This window comes from Stegodyphus dumicola, chromosome 9 (genome assembly GCF_044657685.1).
Source record: "Stegodyphus dumicola isolate Sdum_Otavi_A_Nest chromosome 9, ASM4465768v1".
Classification (NCBI taxonomy): Eukaryota; Metazoa; Arthropoda; class Arachnida; order Araneae; family Eresidae; genus Stegodyphus; species Stegodyphus dumicola.
Window position 1 is genome coordinate 66409595 of NC_140776.1, and position 16239 is coordinate 66425833.

Here is a 16239-nt window from a genome sequence, read left to right on the forward strand (position 1 = left end):
TGAAGTGCGTCGTTATGAAAGATGGAAGCACGCGAAGAGAAAAGTTTTGGTTTACAATTCGGTGATTGGTCGTCAAGAGGCATCTGGTATTAACGGTTACGTAAGATCGCATGATTAATTTGAATGACGCCAATGCAGATAAGTTATTACGATTTTAGAATAGAGAGGAAGAATTAATGTTTATAGTTATATTATAATTCTGATTCATACATTGTTATCTTACATATATATATATAGATAGATAGATATATATATTATATAGATAGATATATATTCAAAAATCCTGGTTAAAATTGTTAAAAACTTGCTGAATTGTGACAAGTTGACTCATCACGCCGGAAGTTTTAATTCACTGCCGTCTAAATGTTTAAAAATGTGTCGATAATGGAGTATAGATCTATGTTCGCTGTAATATAGAATCCGGTTTTCTTCGGGAGCATACAATTAGACCAGACCTCTAAAAGACATCTAGTGACTTTTCACTGTGCCTTATAAATATCATCGAGACAAGGAAAGGGCGTGAAGGACCCTTTAATTAATTCAAATGAAGTTTAACAGACGGCACTAACAGCGTTCAACAGCAAAAGTTTGCCCCAGCTGTAGCGCAGGTCTGGTATGGTTTTAAGTAAAAAGACATGCTGAAGTAATATTGCTCCGCAATTTGCATCTAATGACCACAAATTTAAGCATTATTTTGTATTTTGTTTGTATTTAATGGTAACCATACTTTTTACTTAAAACCATACCAGCTTTGGTATGGTTTTAAGTAAAAAGACATGCTGAAGTAATATTGCTCCGCAATTTGCATCTAATGACCACAAATTTAAGCATTATTTTGTATTTTGTTTGTATTTAATGGTAATTCAGAGACTCGTAAATGAAACACTCTTTTATTTTATTTTTATTATTTTGTAAAGAAGCAGTTGCTTCTGTGATAACAATAGTTAGCTTTTCTATCCAGGGCTTCGAAATCTGCGAGGGCACAACGAGAGGAGCTCAACCCCATCTGGGCGATAACACAGTTTGATTTTCGAGTAATCCTTTTGCCTCCTGAACTACATGCCTTTCTCAATATAGTATCTGACATTCAAATCAAGAAGATTTCAATAAAGATTTGATACTGATCGATTAGCAATCTTACCCTCTGCCATTTATTTTAAAGAAAAAATATGAAAAATTATAAGAATTCTTTTTATGTCCTCTTTTGGTGCAATGGTTAGCGTATTTATCCAAAAGATCAACAATTCTACGTGAGTTTTCTAGTTGTAGTACAACATATTTTTCAAAATTTTCCGTTTAAAAACTCTTCCTTTATCTGTTAATTAATTAACACCTACCTTTATTTCATCAAAACTTACAAATATTTTTTCCTTCTAACTTTAAAAGGAGGACAATAGAGTAGTCTAAAATTATTGCAGTAAATTCAGCTTTTGCAGTAATTAACATGAGGATTACGGTATTCTACGGTATGAAATAATTGTTTGAATATTTTATAATGAGCACTAGCTAAAGTGGGTTAAAGTATGGATCCTTTTTATTTTTTAAGATTTAAGACCAAGGCACACTAAAATGTATTATTTATTTTCATCTACCTTCAATATAATGTTTTCATTTAAGAAATCAAACAGCCTATTAGAAAAAAATATTTATCAGTAAATGATTTAATCACTCTTAAGACATAAAAAAGGATAAGAAAAGAACGGATTATTTCCTGAGCTTTATTTACTACATTATTTTTTAAATACTTCTCTTCCAATGTTTGGTAGTTTCCGAAGAGAAAAGAAATTCAGACATTAAACGTGGATTAACTTTTTTTATCATTAAAGAAGCTAATGGTAATTTAGATTGAACTCTGAAGTGTGGTAATCATTCTTCAAAATATTGGCAGTGTCTTCCAGATAAAGAAATGCTATATTCACTTTTATTTTTAAACGTTACCGAAAGGAAATTCACATTCTGAACACTGAAATTCACACTGAGAAATTTTCTGAAACTTAGAATTTAGGATTATTATTCTTAATATTCTATGACCTTTTCCCCCCTTCACTGGCGGGCTCTAGCCTTTTATAGGCTCTTACCATTACTAAAACCGGAAGCGGTAGTCTATTATTGCAAGCGCCTAATAGATGGGCCACATTGCCTCATCTGAAGAGACGAACAAATTACATCCATGCCTTCCTCGGGATTCGAACCCGAGAACATCCTATGGTCACTGAAGGACAGATTTTTATTTTAAAACGAAAGCTTACAAATTTATTTCTAAAAGCCCTTTTATCTTTTATTTCATTATTTGTATTAGTGAAATTTCATTTTAGGATTTGAGAAAAATCTGGTAGTTGTCTTCATGGAATTCCAAAGCATGATATTTTGAATATCAGGTGGACGAAACAATTTTCATTTTAGTGGCTCCCAAAATCGATGCGATAAGTTATTCTTTACAAAATGAGATAACCTATTTAATAACCTGATAGCCTTATTCACAGATGTAATAACAACTTCAGCACTATTGTAGGAAAGGGCTTTTTGCCGATGTCAAAGACGAGTAATGTCATGCTCTACTTATCTTAGTAGGTGCCAATAAGTAGCTTAGTAGGATACTCTGATGCTTGACTTGCTGGGGGCCAGTCAAAACTGTGGATGTTTGACTTGCTAGATGCCCATAAAAACATGCAGATGCTTAACTTGCTAAGTGAAAATCAAGTTTATGGATGCTTGACTTATTAGGTGCCAATCAAGGCTGTAGATGCTTGACCTGCTAGCTCACAATCACGTCTGTGAATGCTTGACTTGTTAGGTGCCAGTCAAGGTTATGGGGGTTTTACTTGCTAGGTTCCAATCAACGCATGGAGATTATTATTAAGAATTAAACTTCGTTGAAATGTATGAAGAACTGCACTGATAATAAGGCTGAATACTATCCAGAATGATAATCATCTCATGTTTTGATTGTTATAAATATTCTATACCTAAAATAAATCAACTGCTTAGAACTACTGAACGTTACAACGTCAGGAAGCTTCAATAGAAGTTATGGGTAGAGTGTTCTTGAACGGATAATATGAGGAGATTTATTTTAAATCTGTATAATAAAACCATATTCCTTATAATAAGTCTTAAAGTTTACTTTAAATGTAATAAACGCGTTATTTTGTGCTAATCCTAGAGAATAATTTATAAATTTAAATGTCAAATTCATTGTACTTCTTGTTTGAAATTTATTTTTTATTATTTTCGAGCAAGAAGAATAATAAACTCGAATAATTACGGCAACTACAAATCTAAATAGTTCTAGTTTTATTAGTGCTTTTGCTTTGAACGAAATTCTGATTTTTAGGTCCCTAATTTGGAGAAATGACGTAAACCATATTGGAGAATATTGGATTACCTTTTTAGAAAAACCATTAGATTTCCTTTGTGCTATTTTCAAAATTAATAATTTTACAATTCTAATATATTCTCATTCGTATATAGATGAAAAGGGCTAAATAAAACTGACAAATAAAAAGAATATTCATGAAAGAAATTTGAGAAACTATGAAGTTTAAAATTTATAGTAGCATGAGAATAATATTCAGATGAAATGATATAAATAAATATAGAAATTATCGCAAATGTGAAATATAAATACAATGATTGTGTTGAATGAGTGAGACTAAATATCGACAAAGGACTCCAAAAGACTCGACATTTAAGCTTCGTAGTTTATTTATAGCTGCAAAAACATAGCTCAAAAACCAAAGATTATTTCTCCTCAAATTTTTCATTGAATGTTCCCCTTTCAGTAGCTTTATACGAGAACACGTAGTTCGATGTGCAAATAAACTGAACGGAAGTGATGGACAGTTTTTAAAGCTTTTACTCTTTCGTATTAGCTTATTCTCAAGCATCTTTCTTTTATGAATTTTTTTACTACATTTAATAATTAAAATTTTATTTTATCAATTTCCACAAGTTTTTTTTTCATTATTTCTTAATTGTCCGTTCCTGGCGAAGTTTCATCTCATTTTATAAAGGAATGAGCTTGCTTTCTTGAAACAGTTCTCAAAGAAGATTTGAGTGACATCATTCATGGTAAGCAGAACACATGAATGGTATCAAATGCAAATATTTGGGATTGCATTTTACGTGTAGTTTGTAGAATAGCGTGAGGTCTTTTAATCAAAAGACTTTTACAATGAGCTTTTACACAATAAATGATCCTCCATATCAGAGAATAAACTCGTGTAATTAGTTGGATGAAGCACCAGATCCCTGAATAAAATCACTTGTCCTCTGTTCACTTCTGTGTCCGGCTTCTGAAAAAATTTCAAAAAGATATTCGAAGTCACCTATGCATTTTTTACTGTAATCAGATTCACAGAACGTTTTCAAATACCTTAAACTGTGAAAATTCTTCTATTAACCCATAAATACAGAAAGAGTCTACGAAGTTTTAGAACTAACTATTAAACAAAATCCAGCAAATCAGAGGAACGATAATCAGCATTTATTAGTATGGTATCTCAGCTTGCTTTTAGTGAAATATCGCCTACTTACGGGCAGTTTCCTTTACAATTCATTGTTTGCTTTGATTCAGCATTAAAGTGAAACAACTCAAAATCGCGTTTCGAGACTAATAGCCCTTTAATGTTAAAAATCTGAGGTCGCCAACACATGACCTTTCACCAATTCCATGTTTTAAATAACAATAAGTTTTACGCAAAGTATCATTTCTGGTTGATTATTTGTAAACAAAATCCAGGTTGTTCTTACAGTAAGTAAAATTAGGTCTGTAATACGAAATTTTGAATTATATTCTTTTTAGGTAAAATTGGCCGTGTGTAAAGATTAGTTTTAAAAAATTTATATCAACATAATCAAATGTTTGCCACTTTATTTATTTTTATTACAATCGTATTTATTGGATATTTGAACATGATAATATAACTGGTTATTAATTAAAGACAACCAAGCGTTTATTATACATTGAAAATAAATACTTTGAATCGAGTGCCATAACTAAATTTCCTTCCACATTATTTCTGTAATATCAAAAAATCTAAATTCATTTTGATCTTCAGGTATATCCCCGTGATATTTGGATATCAGTTAGCAATGATCTTTAGTTTTTGGAACTACAGCTGAAGAGCGACTATTGTGCGTTCTGGGATTAAAGTTTGGTAACATGTCTGCATTACCGCAGTTTCGAAGCTCTGCAAATAAAACGCTGTTATAAAAATTTGGCTTTTCTACGACTTGATATAAATAAATACAAAGGGCATTTACATATTTTTGTAACGATTTTGAAAAGATTTATATATAAACAAACCTTAGAATTTTATTTTCTAATATGTTCAGTCTGATAACCCACTTATCGAACTATCATATTACATCTTGATTTGCAAGATAAAAGTTTTTTTCTTATAACATCAAGGCTCATTTTATTCCACTCCTCCTTCACAATCTTCCAGGTCCGTCCAATGTTTTGGGATGTCGCTTATAAAGTGTTTGCTTTAAAAGTCCAGATACACAGTAATCTATAGGAGACACATCAGGGGACTCGGGTGCGATGCATTTAAAGGAAGTAGCCTCAATTACGGTTTCAGTTCTCATTTTATTCAAAAACAGAGTATTACAGTTTGGAGCCTTATCCTGATGGAACTAAATATAATAAATATTGTTTGAATAAAGAGATGGAGTTTATGCTTTAAAAATAAATGCTAAAACATATTTCTGATAGTAATGCGAATTTTGACATTTTTCTCTACTTTTCCTTATTTTAAGTTTTCCGTTATAACAGAATCCAGTAATAATCATAAAAACATTCAAAAAAACTTTCCTTGTTTTCTCTGAATCAGGATTATTCTCCTGTTTTTCGGTAGCAAATCGATCTTTTTCTATTGCAGTCAGAAAAGTATATCCAAGCGTCATATATTGTAACTATATATTTCCATTTTTCCCCTTCCAATTAATTTTCATACAGCAGTCTGTACATAGTCTTATGCTGAGGAACATGTTTCGGCGTTAGGCGATGAACAACATGTTTTTTTTTTTTTTTTTTTTGGTTTGATTAACTTTAAATCATAGTTAATAATTTTGTTCACAGTTACTACAGAGATATTTATTACATTTTGCAAAAGCTCTTTGGAGGGGCTGGATTTTCCTTTGAAACATGAGACGCGACTTTAGATTTAATAACAGCTGTACTTACCTTTGTTGGGTATGCATTTTTTTTTTTTTTTTTTGCCTTTTCCCCGGTCAGATGTAAACATTGACGTTTCTTTTCTTTCATATTAATTATGTCACTTATTTTACGTGTAGAAATATTGGAACCATGATTTTTCACATCATTAATAATTGAATACGAGTATTTCTCTTCGGACAGCGCACAAATATAGCCTTCGATCCATTGTTTATGTTTCAGCGACATTTTAAAGAAAAGAATATTTTTAAATGCTGTAGACGATAATTAAACCTTATTCCAATTGGATGCCAGTCACGCTTGTATTTTTAAATTAATATTTTAATTCAAGGAGAATATCAAAATCGTTACAAAAATGTGTGAACACTTTCTTTATTATATCTATATATCATAGAAATGGCCTTAATATATGCTACATTATTTTAGATTAAACCTTTGCCAGCCTTTGCAATTAGACATATTACAACAGATTTCAATACTTAGCTGTCGTTTTCGATCGTAAATAGACTTGGAGAGAGCATGTTGAAATATTTTTAGATCACTCTACTAAGAAACTAACCTTAATGAAGAGAACTGTTCGATCTAAATGGGATTGTTCTGGATCCACCCTTGATTTGAAATGCATCTTCTATATTCTACTTCTTATTACTTACTGCTGCGAGCCCCTCGGGGCAGCATCTAAACAAGTGATCCGATACCCTCGAAAGATTTCACAGCCAAGCTCTCCGACTTATCACTAAAATCCCCCCCCCAGCTGATGCATTTTTACTAGCTACACACCGTACGTGCATAATATGCATTGCAGAAGAGAAAGCACTAATCCTATGGGAAAATTTTTGAGAGATGCAGACTGCTTCTACTATTGCCTTTAGTCGAAGGAGAGGGGCCTTAAAAACTCAGAATGGTTTCCTTCGTTCAATTTTTTTTCCGTCAGAGATCAGCTGAGCTTAGATGAGAAGCTGAAAATTTTTTGAAACCACAAAGTCCAACTGACAAAGCATACCGTCAGAATCAATCTGTTACACAAAATCCTCAAAAAAGGAACAAATGACCAAATTTTAAAATCTATGTCTTTGGAAACCATCAGTGCTTCAGATTCTGAGAATGAACGGCTACATGTGTTCACGGATGGCTCTGTGTTGGCTGACAGTATTAATACAGGCACTGGCGTCTTTTGCCAGCTTTTTTCAGATCACAGTTCTGTTGGAAAGCATAGGACTACTTTTCATGCTGAGATTACGGTCATAAGCCCAGCATTATCCCAACTCCAATGACACCTCGAACATTTTTAAAAGGTTTTCATATTCTTTGATTCTAAATCTATTTCTCTTCTAGCCTTTCTACCACCAATGCCTGTTGATGTTTTAAAATGCCAGTAGTTACTGAACAACTTAGTTCTGGACGGCAAAGAAGTTGCCATGCAATGGATATCATCACACTGTGGCCTTAATAGAAATGAAAAGGCAGATTTGCTGGCAAACAAAGGACCCAATATTATCCAAATAACCGATAACCACTTTCCTTTTTACATTCCAAAAGAGTAATAAAAATTACTACAAAGAAGCTTTCTGGCAAGACGTTACTGAAAGGAAGAGTCATAAATTCTGGCCATGATTGTCTTTCAAAACATCTGCATCGAATGAACATTGTTTCAAACCCAATTTGTAAATTGTGCAACCTTCGCGAGGAAACGGACTTAATGCTGGATCACTCTGGGAAAAATATTAAGAGGCGAGACAAAAAATAAATTTATAGATTATACTGAAAATTGTTTTTAGTTTTGTTGTTCTCTTCCATATTTGCTAGTTCTGTCTACAGTTGTCTTTGTAATCTGCTGTTAGAAATAAAAAAAAAATTACATTAAATTCTTATTCTAGTGATTCTATTTTTCCGACGAAAATCTTTTAAGAATTCTAAGTAAAATTCGTTTTATTATATGTATAATCAAAATCTAATTTATTGTTTTCAACCGTGATAGTACGTGCATCGTCAATGCACATTCGAGATTTACATACCAAATTTGAGAAGTTTCATATTAAATCATAATATATATTTTCATGAAATTCTGATTTGAGCTTCAAGTAATCTATCAGTTCTGGTTTATAACCCATATTATATATATGCTATTCCATTATATGTTACATTTATTATTATATGTTATTCCCATTGATAAAAAAGTCTTAAATACTAAAGTTTGGATTATGATGTAATTTAGTTTTATTAAATAATGTTATGGGCTTCAAGTAAAGTACACTTCTAACAAAGAAAAGTGTCACAATTCTCGACATCACCCACTGTAGAGTCATTGGGTTATTTTGAAGAATAAATCGGGAAAAATGAGCAATGGCCTCTCCGGGACTCGAACCTCAGACCTCTCGAATACACACCGAGTATACTGACCATTACACCAAGAAGGCATTCTAAGAAGGCGGAAGAAATACCTCATACACTCTCCCTTTTAAGGGGCGACTACGGATTAGAGGACCCGATCTCCAAACCCTATTGGTGGATAATTATCATCCACCACCTTTTTTTAGTTCTTGCACCACAATAGAGTCATTAGGTTATTTTGAAGCAGGAGACATGAAAAATGAGCATCGCCCTCGCCGGTACTCGAACCTGGAACCTCTCGAATACGTGCCGAGTGTGCTGACCATTACACCACAAAGGCTTGCTAAGAGGACAGGAGAAATACCTTATACCCTCACTACATTTAACCTTTGCAGATTGCTTCCTCTTCTCTAAGTGTAAACTCGAAGGTTATTATCTTAATAATATCGAAGAGATTCGAAAACCCATAAAGAGAGACTTGGAAGAATATTCCAAGGAATGAATTCTTCGAAAGAATCAAACAACTGTAGAATTGTATGAAACTTTGTATTGATTTAAAAATCTTGTATATTGAAAGCTAAAAGTAAAATTATTTGTTTTGTTCAGTTTTTGATTTTGTGCAAACTTTTCAAAACATTGTCGATGCACTGCGTAAAGGTGATAATTTTCAACAATAATAGACATGGCTGCAAACTAAAACCATTCTCTTTACTGTCTCCGCCAGACAAGTTTTATACTTGAAAGCTAGGGTTACCTAAGGCATTTTAGGGAAGGAAGGGGCAGAAGTGCATTTTTATTTGAGCTTAATATGCCCTTAGGCGTGTGAACTTCCACAACTTCACAACCTTATAAAGCAGTTTTCGAAGCCTAACCGTGGACCAAAATGTCCAACCTCCAATGAACAAATGAATGCTTCCAGTGTTCAGCGAAATCCAATGAACGTGTTAAAACACATGCTTTTAGAGACTTCGATGAAAAGATGAACAGTTTTGAGTCGGTGCTTATCAAAAGTAGACTTTTCCTTGAATGGGTCAATGATGGATTAGACATGCTTAGGTCATCAAGGTAAGGGGCACTAACGGAAAGTACTTAGAGATTCAAGGAAAAAGAGTTTCTCATTGCAGAGTTTGCCATGAACTCATGGGGCAGCTAAACCAAGATCAAGAGAGAAGGACGCAGGCAAAACAAGCGTAAGTGTACATGGAAACATAAACTCTTTTTATTGCTTAAGCCCCTCTAAAGTGGCCTCTAAAAGTCTCAATTCAGCACTGACTTTAATAGACAACTGTCGTTTACATATAGCTTTAGGAAATTTTAACCAATACTGTTTAGTATTCTATCTGGTATCTGGTATACCATTATCTAGTATATCTGGTATTTTAACCAATACCAGATAACGGTATACCAGATACCAAATACACTGAAGTGACAAAAGTCATGGGATACCTCTTAATATTTTGTCGGTTCTCCTTTTGCCCGGCGAAGTGCAGCAACTCGAAGTGGCATGGACTCAACAAGTCGTTGGAAGTCTGCTGCAGGAATATTGAGCCATGCTGCCTCTATAGACGTCCATAATTGTGAAAGTGTTGACGGTGCAGGGTTTTGGGCACGAACTGACCTCTCGATGAAGTCCCATAAATGTTTGATGGGATTCATGTCGGGCGATCTAGGTGGCCAGATCATTCGTTGGAATTGTCCAGAATGTTCTTCTGACCAATCGCGAACAATTGTGGCCAGGTGACATGGCGCATTGTCATCCATAAAAATCCCATCGTTGTTTGAGTGCGTGAAGTCCATGAATGGCTGTAAGTGATCTCCAAGTAGCTGAAGGTATCCATTTCCAGTCAATGATCGGTTCAGTTGCACCAGAGGACCGAGTCCATGCCATGTAAAAACAGCCCAGACCATTATGGAACCACCACCAGCTTGAACAGTGCCATGTTGACAACTTGGGTGCATGGCTTCGTGGGATCTGCGCCACACTCGAACCCTACCATCAGCTCTTACCAACTGAAATCGTGACTCATCTGACCAAGCCACGGTTTTCCATTCTTTAGGGACCAACCGATATGCTCACGAGCCCACGAGAGTCGCTGCAGGCGATGTCGTGCTGTCAGTAAAGGCACTCGAGTCGGTCTTCTGCTGGCATAGCCCAAGGAAGACAAATTTCGCCGCACTGTCCTATCGGACACGTCCCTCGTACGTCCCACATTGATTTCTGCGGTTATTTGACGCAGTGTTGCTTGTCTGTGAACATTGGCAACTCTGCGCAGACGTCGCTGGTCTCGGTCTTTAAGTGCAGGTGGTCGGCCACTGCGCTGTCCATGGTGGGATGTTATGCCTGAAATTAGATACTCTCGGCACACTTTTGACACTGTGGATCTCGGAATGTTAAATTCCCTAACGATATCCGAAATGGAATGACCCATGCGTCTAGCTCCAACTACCATTCCGCGCTCAAAGTCTGTTAATTCTCGTCGTGCGGCCATAATCACGTCAAAGCCTCTTTACATGAATAACTTGAACACAAAAGAAAGCCCTACCAAAGCACTTCGCATTTATACATTTTCTACGCGATACCACTGCCATCTGTATATGAGCATATTGCTATCCCATGACTTTTGTCACTTCAGTGTAGAATACCAGGTAAAATACCAGATAATGGTATAGGAAACAACTGCCTTATGTTTTCTATACCATTATCTGGTATTCTAACTATTATCTGGTAATTATTAAGAATTTAATTATTTATAAAGACATGTTGAAATAAAAAGGCCTATGAATTTTATTGCACGAGACAACGCAGATCCGAAAGTAGAAAGAAGAGAAACTTGCATAACAAAACAATTGCCAGTGAAAATGTTTAATTATCGCCTGTTACCCCTAGATTTGGAAATTTTATTTTATTAGTTAAATCATAACCGCTGTGATTATTGCTATCACATTTGTTTAAATTATACTAAAAAGAAAGTGTAAAATGTTTTGCATGCAAAATAAAAAAGTATAATAATTCTTCTAAAAATATTCTGTTTCTTATGGGGTAATTGATTTAATTTTTCTTTTTTGTTCTGAGAAAGTTAACGATAAATAGCTATTGTCCTTCTTCAACCACAAATTCCGGCTGCCAAATCTTGCAAGAGAAGTAGCTTCGGAAGTCGTCAGCGTGTCGCCAAGTGCCTTTGACAGAAGAGTACGACTTCCCGCTGTGTTTTCTATTCATTCAGGGGTTGTGTTTTCCTTACAGTTCTTCTTTTCATCCCGAATTCACTCCACCCCTACCATATTCCTCTTTTCCCCATTTCGTATTGATGAAAAGGAATTCCGCTATGGCTCGAAGAATTCAATTTTTTATTCTTATTTTCCTCTTCTTCCTTTGAGTGGCAACAGTCAATACATAACGAACGATACAAACAAGTGGCGATTTTCTTATCGATTATTTTTTCCCCCTTTCGAGTGTCTGATTCTAAGCATTCGAGAGTGCTTTTGAAAAGAAGAGTTGTCGAAGAGCTGCTGTAAAAAACATTGCACGAAATAATTATTTGATATGCTGAGTAAACTTTTTGTGCACTTTCAATGCAATTTTTTTTCCTTTGGAAAATGTCCGCTGATGTGATGTTTTTAAAGTACATTTTCGTAACATTTTTATTTGAAATTTGAATGGTCGTACAGCTGATGTTTTATTTATTTGATATTTAAGTGCTCGCTTGAATAGGATTTGCACTTTTTTTTTTTTTTGCCTTTAAACGGTTTTCCAGCCTGTTATAAACGGAGCTGTTTAACATTATCTTCTTTTCAAGCGATATTTTCTCATAGTTTCGAGTGCGTGCTCATCGCTGCAAAAACGATAAACGTCTTTGAGGAAATATCATTAATTTTTCTTAACTTTATTGGCTGAATAAATGGTTCGCTTCAAATTTTAAGCATCTTAAACGTTTTTCTCTCATTTAAGGAAATGTAATCGATGTGAAAGATAATCTTCTTTTTTTCCTCGATCAAGCAAAACTATTTTTAAAACCATTCAGTTTCTTGTTAGTTTTAAATTATATGCGACTTGGCATTATTGCAAGACCAGTCGTATGTTTGATTTAAATTTTCGCATTTTTGAAGTTCAGAATTATGAAATGGCTCCAAAAAATTAAATAGCAAGATTTAGAATACATGATTTACTCAATTTTATTTCAAAAGTATGTAAACGTGCTTGGTATAAGTAGAGATGTATTTAGCTATATTCTTTCTAGTATAAAATTAGAAGATAAATTTTAGTACGCACGCTAAAAAGTTACCAAAAACTGTGGCTCCGTGAAAACTTCAACATAAGCATATTTATTAGCTATGAAATGTGTGAAAAAGGAGAAATATACAACATTTGAATATTTACAAGTAAAATTAATAAAAATAGTAAGCTATATGCTAAACGAATAAAGTAGATTTAAAACACAGTAAAATACTAATCAATTGATCGATTTAAAATAAAAAATTAAAATTAAAATTAAGAAGCGGTAAATGGTTAATTAGCCCAATTCGAAGTTCATTTTGTCTCGTCAAGGGAAATTTTTTAAAAGCTTTCTAGTATAAAAATATTTCACAGCTCTTCTCTCGCTTTCTGTTTTGCTATGAATCATACCATTTTAATTTTCTGTTGTTACCAAAAAATAATCTGCATGAGACAATTAATCTGTATTTTATTTAATTTCACCTTTTCCTCCCCACTTTCTTTTTATCTATCATTATTTTTTAATGAGCCCTATTTAAAAAATCTGATGTGTACACCACATGACTTCCTTGTACAGAATATTAAATTATACGCATTTTTGCTTGCATTTCATTTAAACTTATTGGATTGAATTAAATATACTTCGCCGATAGCGCATAAACCACAATAGAATAAACGTACTCTTTAAAATTCACTCTATTTGTTTAACATAGCGACACACTGGCGCTAGGTTCACTTAACAGCGTGATATTTCGTTCATATTATAACTCAGAATGCACAAAATTGATATAGTTTGAAGAATTATCTAATCGTTGCCACATGTTCTATTCAATTATTATAATAAATTTAGAACAATATATAAAAGAAATTAAGCAAACAAAAAAAAAGAAGCAGTTTTTCACAGACGATTCAGCATTTCTCATTCAATTAATTCAGTTTTCACTCCGCGACAAAACAAAAACACATAAAACTCCAAAATATCTATATTAAAAATTACGAAGTAAATCTTAAAAACTTACTTCCTCGAAAAAATTCCAAAAAGGATTAAGCAGGATTTTATTCGCAATAATAAATGAAGGCGTTATCTTTGTTGTTGCGAAGCTAAGTTTCTCTAGATTGGCAACAAATCCACTAGTCTGCTGTTTCAAATGTAAACAAACATATCCGCCATGTTATTTAAAAATTAGGTTTAAGCACACTTAAACAGCTTTTAAATTGTTGATAATTCTACAAATATTGCTTGCAGATTTCCTAAAGGCATAAAAACCTTAACCGGAAGATAAGAACAACATAATTCAATCATTTTTAAAGCAAAAAAATGCACCATTTACAAACATATAAGAGTAAAGAAACTGAGATCACTGAGCCAGGTAACAGAGTGGATATATATATAAATATATTTATATACGTTTGATGAGACCGATTGCAACCAAAATACGAGGAGCACATCTACATGTCATAGCAGTCCTATATACAGTTTCAACGTTCTGAGGCTACTCGTTTTTGAGTTATGCGAGATACGTACGTACATACGTTCGTACAGACGACACGAAAAATTCTCTTCAGAATTAATTTTAAAGCAGTTTTATAATTTTTTTGAATTAAAAGAGTGTTTTATTCTGTTTTTACGTACAGATGACGCGCAAAAACATCGTTAAATTGCCTTCGATAGCGGTCAAAATGGATATTTTCGTTGAAATATGCTGCCTGAAACTTTTCGTGATTACAGTACTTCCTTTTTACTTCGTAAAAATAATGATAAATAATGATGCTTATTGAATAGTAAAAATTGATACTTATTGATAGTAAAAATAAGGATGCTTATTGAATGTTATGTAAAATGCTTATTGAATGTTCTGAGCGTTTTTAGAGAATCTTTTTTTTTTTTTTTTTTTTTTTTTCTGTCTTATAAAATATTTCAGAATGAAACCAACAAACTGAATAATATACAGTCAAATACCGTTTTGCTACTGCCAGATATTTTATCACCTATTTGTACTCGGCAACTGCTGCCATTATGTAAGGTGTAATATATGTATTCGTTACCTGGCCTAGCCTATAGAAGTTTCCATGATGTTTCTTCTCATGTTACCGTCATAGGATCTTTACTTTATCCCTCAAATTATTAGAAATATATCTAACTGATGTCATCAAAAACTCTTTTAATTATGATATATTAAACTGATAATTTTTCGAACAATTGCAGCATTATTGGAATTAATAAAATATCTTTCGAATGCCGTACTTTATTTAACTCGTATAAAATCATTTAGTTTTGATTTTATGTACATTATTGCTGAAAATTAATCAAGACAACAAAACTATTGACTTAAATTTAACATATAATTTCGCAGCTGGATGTGATTGCCTTTTCTGACTTCTTCTGATTTAAATTTAATATGAAACGCCAGTGACCGAGTGGCTAAGACTGCTGAACCTCGGGAGTTTGATCCAGCCTAAATCCCAGAAGAAATGGCTAGCTGCATGGGTATTTTTCATGGTTTTCTCTATATGGTAACGTGAATGTGGGTTAGTTTCTCTTTTAGAACTTCCCCTAAGAGAAAATAACTAAGTCATCTTTCCCGCTAGACAGACAGCCCGTGCATTTTGCTATATTCAAGCACAGGGCCGGAGCCAGAGCCAGGGCAAACTGCGCGGCCACATAAGACAGCAGAATTTAAGGGCGGCGGAAGTTTTAGAAGCAGCGATTAGCAAAATTTAGAGAGAGCAAAATTTTAGAATTTACGGAATGCATTGCGCAGCAGAATTTAGCAGCGGCAAATTTTGTAGAGTTTAGGGAGCTACCTGGGAGCAGAATTTAGTACCTATAGAGATTGCAGCGGGTGGCAAAATGCTTAGCGCCTGCTCTGTTAAAAAAAAAAAAAAAAAAAAAAAAAAAAAAAAACTGACTTAAATTTAGTAAGCAGTTTGAAGTATAAATTCAAATTTTACTTACCAGTTTTTCCCACTAAAAAAACATAACTTCCATTTTCCATTTTTACTTCCTTGTACGAAGTAAAAAGGAAGTATTGTAATCGCGAAAAGTTTCAGGCAGCTTATTTCAACGAAAATATCTATTTTGACCGCTATTGAATGCAATTTAACGATGTTTTTGCGTGAAAACTTTAAAATGGCTTTAAAATGAATTCTGAAGAGAATTTTTCCTGGTGTCTGTACGTGCGTACACAAACACATACGTGACTCAAAAACGAGTTGCATAACTCAGAAACTGCATAACTCAAAAACGAGTTACCTCAGAACGTTGAAATTTTGTATATAGAACTGCTATAACATGTAGATGTGCACATCGTATTTTGCTTGCAATAAACCTCACCAAAATATAATTTAAAGTAAAGTAGATATATCCTTTCTGTCATCCGGCTTAGTGATCTCAGTTTCTTTACTCTTATATGTTTGTAATTTTTGCATTTTTTGCTTTAAAAATGATTGAATTATATTGTTCTTATCTTCCGGTTAAGGTTTTCATGCGTTTAGGAAATCTGCAAGCAATATT